Below are 6650 nucleotides of genomic sequence, written 5' to 3' on the forward strand. Positions count from 1 at the left end.
CATACTACCAGAACATACTCATAAACACTGCCCTCACATTACCAGAACATACTCATAAACAGCGCCCTCACATTACTAGAACATACTCATAAACACTGCCCTCACATTACCAGAACATACTCATAAACACTGCCCTCACATTACCAGAACATACTCAAACACTGCCCTCACATTACCAGAACATACTCATAAACACTGCCCTCACATTACCAGAACATACTCATAAACACTGCCCTCACATTACCAGAACATACTCATAAACAGCGCCCTCACATTACCAGAACATACTCATAAACAGCGCCCTCACATTACCAGAACATACTCATAAACACTGCCCTCACATTACCAGAACATACTCATAAACAGCGCCCTCACATTACCAGAACATACTCATAAACAGCGCCCTCACATTACTAGAACATACTCATAAACGGCGCCCTCACATTACTAGAACATACTCATAAACACTGCCCTCACATTACCAGAACATACTCATAAACACTGCCCTCACATTACCAGAACTTACTCATAAACACTGCCCTCACATTACCAGAACATACTACCAGAACATACTCATAAACACTGCCCTCACATTACCAGAACATACTCATAAACAGCGCCCTCACATTACTAGAACATACTCATAAACACTGCCCTCACATTACCAGAACATACTCATAAACACTGCCCTCACATTACCAGAACTTACTCATAAACACTGCCCTCACATTACCAGAACATACTACCAGAACATACTCATAAACACTGCCCTCACATTACCAGAACATACTCATAAACAGCGCCCTCACATTACTAGAACATACTCATAAACACTGCCCTCACATTAAGAGAACATACTCATAAACAGTGCCCTCATATTACTGCAAAATCATTATAACTCATAAACAGTGCCCTCACATTACTTGGTTAAAACTCGTTTTATACATCATTTTCAGCGCCGTGAAGGACCTGGACAAGGTGCTGACCAAAGTTTTTTTTCAGTGTCGTGAGACTTCAGTAGTCTCTAGTGAAGTTTCTTGTTTCTTGGAAATAGCCAAATTAAATGATGCTCATTTTTGTTATGTGAATACCATTTGTTTAAATTATTAATCACTACGCATGATCCTTTGATCTTTTTAGTAGTGTACAAATGCAGACAGACTTGCTTCATCACTAAGGTGGAAGCAAGGAACTACATCTCTAAGAAAATTGAGTCCTTTCCTTGCCTTTTTGTGAATGAATGCCTAAGATTCTGATGAGGATCACTAATGCAATCTTAGAAGCTTTTCCTCCTCAGTGATGGAGGTGAAGACTGGTATCTATCTGAGTTACTTCCTTTCCTTGACATTGTCACGAACCATCTCTGTGAAGTCCCATAGGATCTTGTCCTCCATCTTCCTTCTCTCCATGTTGAAGGAAGCGAGGGCGCTCTTCTCATCAGCATCATGGTCTGCTTCTCCTGGGGCATGCCCAGAGCTTTCACATAAGGAGGTCTGGGGAAGAAATCAATCACAAAAGGAACTAAGCTACAGCAGAAATTGAGACATTTCTTCCAAAACTATAGTATCCCTTTATGCTCCTAATTTTTTTACACCTTTTATTTCATTAAAAAAAGTTGTTGGGGGGTTAGGCTACATTTCCACTTTTCAAAAGAAGGGAAATTAAATAGACCAAAGATCCCTTCATTTTTTCAATGAAAACAACTTCTGCTCCTTTTTTGATCATGACCCCAATTGGGTCCTCCCCCTTTCCCAGATTCATCCTTGCAGAAACCAAAAATGATATGAAACACAGGACTCTTACCAGTCAGTCAGTCAGTCAGTCCACTTGCACCATGACACTAGCCAGCCTCAACAACCATGTAGGCAGCCAGAGCAGTACATTCACCTGGCCAAAAGGCCTTCCCAAATCTAAACACAGGGAAAAATGACAAGAGGAAATTGTCACCTAAGGTTTTTCAGTCACACTGTAATACTTTTTCCCCCAAATGAGCAAACCATCCATGTTTCAACCCATCACCACATAGAATCTTATTGTGAGTAGCTGTTACATCCATAAAACCACACAGGGCTGGGGAGTGCAGGATGTAACAGGCTGGGTGGGGTCAGGGCCCAATTTCATGGGCTTATTGACACATTCATAAAACCATACAGTGCTGGGGAGTGCAGGATGTAACAGGCTGGGTGGGGTCAGGGCCCAATTTCATGGGCTTCTTGACACATTCATAAAACCATACAGTGCTGGGGAGTGCTGGGGGTAACAGGCTGGGTGTGGTCAAGGCCCAATTTCGTGGGGCTTCTTAACAGAGTCATAAGAAAAATCATGCTCCATGTAATTTTAGCAGAAAAATATGATGCTAACCTTGAGCACTATTTCATATTGTTGCTCGGGGTGGTTGTGCTGATGGTTGCGTGCGGATAGAGATTTCTCTTGTAACATCACTAAGTTTAAGCAAATCTTTCCTCCAAGGTTAGGATGCATTTGGCTGTACTTACTGTTTACGGTATGCATGAAATACCCAGAGCCTGTGTAAGCGTAAAATTGTGTGCTAAGCAGCATCAAGAAATTGGGCCCTGACAGTTAAAAGCAAGGTTCCCACGACATCTGAAAATCAACTTCAGTGACCTTTCCTGCACTTTCCAGAACTAAAATATATGATTATTTCCATGACATTTAATACCACTCTGCACAGGAAATCACCCTTGTACGGTCTTGATTTCCATGACTTTTCCTCAGACCAATTTTTCATGAGTTTTCCATGACTTTCCAGGGCAACTTTTTCCCAGGATTTCAATGACTGTGGGATCCCTGTACAAGGACAAATGGGTTAAAAACAGGTACAGTCCATCATTTGCAGATATCCAAAAGGTATCCAAAATTGTTGTTGAAAAGCATACTCGGTTTAGATGGAGGACTAAATTCGCTGGGAAACTGTTCTTTCTGGCAAACGGTCACCATGAAGAAACAATTTTTTCAAGCAGGCCCCTTCTCAAATTTTTGGTAAGTCACTATCAGAAATTCTTGCAAGCATTGACACAATGCACAGACAATAGCAGTTTCTATAATTCATCAGTTCAGGGGGTGGCAAGGTGAAGCTGCATTTGACTGAAGATGAGATTGTTTCCCAGATGCTAAATTCAGGCACAATTTAAAACATGACTCAGCAACTTTTGAGCTGAAATCTAAGTCCTGGAATAGTTTTCTCAGAATATGGAGCATTCACTATAAAGCTGAAACTTCATCTTCGTCAAGTTCGTTCTTGTGTTCCTTTTAGATTTTGAGTAATGGTGGACTGTACCTTTAAATAAATTGTTGCAACAACCGAAATCATGGCAACTATTGTCGTAAAACAAGAGATGGCTTACTCTACTGGGGCAGTGATGCCAGAAGATGAGCCCACAGGCAGGGGAACAACCACGCTGCTATCACCTTACTCTATCAGGCCAGAGATGCCAGAAGATGAGCCCACAGGCAAGGGACCAGCCACGCTGCTATCACCTTTAACACCCTGTAAAAATACAGTAATAAAAAGGAGCAGTTATGTCTGTATGCATTGTAATAAATGTACTTTAGTTTGAGCATGTCCCCGGCAGAGTTGTGGGTTTTAAGGCAATGTCCAAAAGGCATGGCTGAGGCTAGATGATTAAAGCCACAAGTGAGTGGCTTCAGTTATTTGCCACAAACTTATGTAATTCTGTCAGCCTTAGCCAGCTGATTCGGAAAAGGTCCATCTTCGGCCAGTTGACACACGTACAAACAACAAAAGGTGCCCAGTAACTGCTTTCTCAACTTAACAAATTGTGAAAACTCTGGCTGTGTGCGTGGACATTTCTTGAAGAACCTCTGAATTTTACCCTAAAGAGTTGGGGGGAGGGGCTAGGGAATCTACGCCCCTTTAACACATTTTCTAATATTATCAAGGTGCATATTTTCCAGAAGTGTTCTAGGTTTTTTAATTACTCTTTTTGGTCATTCTGACACCATTTTTGTGAAAATCCAACATACCGTTCTCGCACAGCACCTTTTTTCTGAGAGAGGTCAACCAAGAATGTAAACTCTTTTGCTGCCTTTCCCAACTTCAAGTGACTGTCAAACCATATGACAGATTGAGATAAAACTTCAATATTTGTATTGAGAAGTTTGTAAAAAAAATCCAGCATTGGAAAGCCCAATTCTTGGGATTGCTGCGAGCTGTGAGGTGGTCCAATGTAACCAAGCTCTTAGCGTTAGACGTTAGGAAGTACCAGGGCCAAACCTACCTGCAAAAATTGATTTCTTCACAGATGGCAAATACATGTACATGTATGACTGACAAGTCTAAGCTTTTCTACCTGCTGTTTTCTCCATTGTTCTTGCTCCTCATCACTGTCAGAGTGGCTGTCACTTGGGTCCTCACTGGAACTTGAGTCTCTCTTGAGCCCACGTCTTGAGAAGAACAAAAAGGAGATGAATACTGATGTCATCACTGGTTCTAGGTGTTAACTTCAGCAGTGAAAACAGAGTGGTGACTTCATCATAAAAAAATTGAAAAAACTAACAAAAATCGTAAGCAGTATCATTCCTTAGTAGAAAATTGCATTGATTTGTCGAATTTGTCGGACAAAGTCACAGTAGGGCCTACATGTACAAAGGTTTTGTACAGAATTGTTAATTTTGTTTCTGATATACAGGGCCTTTTTAAACACAGTCTTCGTACAAAGTACATGTACTTACCTTCACTGTCTGTGCGACGGCTATAAGTATAAATATCAGTGTCATCTTCATCACTTTCTGTGAGGCCAAACTTGTCAGAGCTGACAAAGTGTTGACAAAGTACTGATTATTTAAGCAGCAAGACGTAAGGACAGCATAGAATAGACATGTGACAACTTTTTTCAAGCTAGTCTGATTTAGATGTGGCCTACATGTATATGCCAAAAGATAGGTTTCAAATAAGCTTTCTAGTGATAGTATTGATACCAAAAGCAATATTATGCGATGTTGGGTTGGGGAAATGTGATTTTTTAAAAGGATTTTAAACGGGCGTATTTTGTGCCTCCGTATTTGTATTGAATAACATAGGAATATTCTGAAAAACCCGTGACCCGCATTCCTTGCTTTTCGTTATATGCGTCACTTTCTATATGTCGTTAATCACAACAAGATGGCGTGCACAGCTGCGCGGTCGCACCACATGGGACCGAACAACCCGTAGGCTAGTCCCATGGTCCGATTAAAAAACACCCCTTTGAAGGTTCAGAATTTGCTCAAATTACACCCACTTACAGCTCAAGAGTTATGTTTCACAACGATTCACCTTAAAATGACAACACTTTGTTACAAACCAGGATTAGTTGGGCGGAATTTCGAGCTCAAACTTTCGCGGCACCGCCTGCCTGGAGCTGGAGGTCGATTGGAAAATGCACTACATTAATTTGTCCGCCAGACTCCTTACAACAGCCAATCAGCAGCGCGAAATCCGGACACACCTGCAGGCTGAGTGTGTGGGCACCTTTCAGAGGTCGCGCGCGACGTGTTTACACACCTACATGTACAGTGAACAGTACAAGTACACGTACATAGAGAGACGGTGGTCATGGTGGTTCCTGCAAACCTTCCGAGTCCTAAAAAAAAATTCTCCCAGACTGATACATTCTCCAAAAATCTACGAACACATCAAGTCCCATTTGAATTCACAGAGGTAGGGCTTTTCCTTCCTCAATCTTCCACTAATCTCCTGTCCTGGTGGATTTTTAAGGATCTGGGAAGGTTGGCCATGAGACACGTCTCACCGGTCACCAAACACGGACAAGCCGAAAGGTGCCTTCGACCTTTTTCAGAGAGTAATGTTTTTATCGTTTGTGCAATAAAAGAATTAATTTTGAGAAAACTTCAATTCGTTACTTTCCTCAAAATTACCCAGATTGATCTGAAGTTCCATCCACTCGCATTTCTGAATGATTTTACCGACAAAAATGCTTAACCAAATTTTTAAAAAAAAACATCACTCACCATTACAAATCAATTTTGGCGAAAAAATTCAATCCGTAATTTTTCTCCTAAAATTGCTCAAATTGATCTGAAGTTCCATCCACATGCATTTGTGAGTAATTTCAGCGAGAAGCTGTTTGACCAAATTTCTAATAAAAACGTAAGGTTAACAAAAAATAATAAAAATAAATAATTTCAGAAAAAAAATCAATTTGTTCGTTTCCTTCAAAGTTGCTCAAATTGATTTTTTAACGATTTTAGAGGGAAACTGTGTAATCAGATTTTTAATAAAATTGCAAGGCTAACCCCTTGCAAATTTCATTTAATTTTGCCTGAAAATTGCGATGTCATTTTCCCTAAAAATTTCCCGAAAAAAATATTTATCTGAATTTCAATATGCATGCATTTTAAAGACCAAATAGTTTCAACATTTCATAAAAATCGCAACACAAACCAATTGCGTATTTTAACTTTCATGAAAAATTTCACTTCCTGATTTTCCTAAAAATTGCTCAAACTGATTTGAATTTACAGCCACTTGCGTTTGAGTGTTGCTTTTTTGGGGGGGAGAATGATTAAATTTTAATTAAATAAAAAGGCTAAATCCTTGCAAATTCTGGGTTTAAATTTTATCCTGTATTTTCTTGAAAAATTATTTTTATCCTTACAGAATACAGATG

Source organism: Acanthaster planci, linkage group LG18 (assembly GCF_054643075.1).
Source record: "Acanthaster planci isolate LZ-2023a linkage group LG18, COTS_SCS, whole genome shotgun sequence".
NCBI classification, from domain to species: domain Eukaryota; kingdom Metazoa; phylum Echinodermata; class Asteroidea; order Valvatida; family Acanthasteridae; genus Acanthaster; species Acanthaster planci.